The sequence below is a fragment of the Pteropus vampyrus genome, unplaced genomic scaffold (assembly GCF_000151845.1).
Source record: "Pteropus vampyrus isolate Shadow unplaced genomic scaffold, Pvam_2.0 Scaffold743, whole genome shotgun sequence".
Taxonomy (NCBI): Eukaryota; Metazoa; Chordata; class Mammalia; order Chiroptera; family Pteropodidae; genus Pteropus; species Pteropus vampyrus.
The window spans coordinates 24,833-27,651 of NW_011889524.1; the positions used below are offsets into that span (position 1 = coordinate 24,833).

At 32.2% G+C, this 2,819-nt stretch overlaps 1 protein-coding gene across 1 annotated transcript in view; it reads left to right on the forward strand.

Moving 5' to 3' along the window:
• LOC105309453 (olfactory receptor 4A15-like) overlaps positions 1–2,819 on the forward strand; it is a 14,550-nt gene that overhangs the window by 10,672 nt on the left and 1,059 nt on the right.

The following is a 2,819-nucleotide window of genomic DNA, read 5'->3' on the forward strand; positions in this document are numbered from 1 at the left end:
TCAATATTTGATGTATATGTCTTATTTTTGTAACTCCAGAATACTTTGAACATATAACTCTTTTCATGTTGCTTAGCTTGCTAAGGCTGCAGAAATTGATGCTTCAGAGTTCTAATATAATCATGAGGAGTCTATGTATATAAAAATTATCTGATCAAGCAGGACAGCTGTGTGTAAAAATAACTAAATCGTATGTATTTTCCTGGTTGGGGAATCATATTATCTCCTCATGTGGATCAACTTTGTCTGATGTTATGATTTTAGGAAGATGGTCTATTAACTTTATGAGATAGTTTTTAGTATCTAATAATTCCCTTGATGATTTCTAGTGTCCCATCTCCATTTTGGCCCATAGTGTTTCATAGCCTTCCCTGTGGTATATATATAAAAGTAGAGTAATCCATAATCCATGGGCTTTAAATATGCAATAAAGAACTTGCACCAGATATGTTGGGTAATAACACTATTACGAAAGATGTTGACAATATATCCTATTCTTCTTTTATAAATGAAATGCAGATTGTTAGATAACAAGGAGATCAGAATCTATCATTTTATTTGTAAGAGATCTCATTCATTAAATTCTCTGTACGAATCAAGCTTATAACAAAATATTTGCCTAGAAGATGGTAGGAAGCATATGGTCAAAGAAACTCATGATTCTGCCTCTCTATTTAGTTTGAATTCTTAAGGGGCTGTGGCTAGGGCGTAATGGATGCTTTTCAAGAGTAAATCACACTGTATGGAAATCTTACATCGTATATTTTATTCCTGTTATTATGACAAGGAGATTTCTTCTAACCTCTTAAAGTCTTCTCAAATATAACACTATTTACTAAATAATAACAACATTAGATTTTATCAAAATTACATACTTAATTTCTCCATATTTGCACATTGCAATAGACTGAATGTTTGTGTCTCCCTGATTCATAAATTAAATCCTTTATAAAGTGGCGGTATTTGGAGGTGGGGCCTTTGGGATGTGATTAGTTCATGAAGGTGCAACCCCAATGAATGGGCTCAAAAAAGAAAACCTTGAGAGCTTACTTGCTTCTTCTGCCATGTTAGCACATAGCAAAAAGAAGGCTGTCTATGAACTAAGAAGCAGGCCTTCATGAGATGCTGAATCTGCCAGCACCTCGATCTTGGTTGTCACAGCTTCTAGAACTTTGAGATGTTTGTTGTCTATCACTAGTTATAGTAGCCCAAATAGACTAACACAGACATTTAGTTAATTTTCTAGTTCGTATAGTTATTTCAGGAACTAAGATAAAAACTTTGGTTAATTGTGTATGTTCATTGGTCTATGAGCTTGCCGAAGTCAGTGAAAGTTACTTTTAATTGTCTTTGTGCTCTCTGTATTCTGAACAATATCTGGGATATAATATTCTCTTAAACTTTGTCAATTACTTGTATTATGGAATTCTTAACCTATTTGAGTGAGAATTTTTACCGATGAATTTTGATGACCTCTTTCTCTATTAAATATATATATATAAAATATATGCTAGAAATATTTACTCTTCTTTTATATTTGCTCAAATATTTACCTTATGTTATTTATGCTATAATTATGGATGTTTTATATAAATATGTTATCTTTTAATATTCTTTTACTTTCTGATCTGTCCTCTATCACATCACACTTGAAAAATTCCATTTCTGTATAAATTTTAACAACTTGGTTTTCTTTTTCAACTTTTTTAAACTCATGTAGAACTTGTTTATGGTGAAAAATATGTAAGCTTATTTCTCTCAAACAGAGAAAATAATCTGCTAACATTATTATTAATTTCAGCAATAATTGGGAAATTTTTATTTAATATGTAAAGTTTTATAAATATACAAGGTTCAATTTTTTGGCCATTTCTTATCCTCTTGTTTTTTTTCAGGCAAAACTTGACTAATAATTCTTCTGGCATGGACTGAGGTCACCCTGTAGTATTCAGCTGATTGCTGGGTTTTAAAAGGAGGTACAAAACGACTTTGCTCATATGAATGGTGCCTTGGCAGGGATGGATAGACCACCAGGCACTCCTGGTTCCTTCTTCTTTTCCTTATAGATGCAGGGCTGCACAGACAAGTCTCTCCAGTAAGGTTGTCAGACTTGTAAAATGGAAACTCAGGGCTCTCAGAGGAAGAAACAGAGGCCATCAGGCCAGTAAATATTGCATCTGATCAAGACAACAGCATAAAGTCCAGGGTCTGTAGTTTTAAATCTGGAGTCCTTCTACACCTCAAAGAAAACAATAAACAATTAGAAGTCCTCCCACAGGTGAAAATATTTGCCAATCCTATATTTCGTAATGGGTTGATAACCAAAATACATGAAGAACTTCTATAACTCAATAGGAAAGATCCCCAAAATAACTCAGTTGAAAAATAGGTAAATACAAACAGTTTTCCAAAGACCTACAAATAGCTAATAGGAACAAGAAAAAGTGTTAAACATTGTTAATCATCAGAGAAATGCAAACCAAAACCACAATGACATATCACAGCCGTTAGGATGACTGCTATCAAAAAAGGAAGAAATAACATATGCTGGCAAGGATGTACAGAAAAGCAGACCCTGGTATACTGTTGGTGGGAATATAAATTTGTTTATATGTTAAGTGTCATATTCATTTGGAAATAAATTTGTATCTTGATCACATTGAATAATTCTATCTATGAACTTGAAATATCTCTGTATATATTTAGGCCTTTAAGAATCTTCAATGTTTTATTTTTCTAATTTATTTATTTAAATTTATTAGAATGACATTACTTAATAAAATGATATGTGTTTCAAGAGTACAATGCAGTAATACATC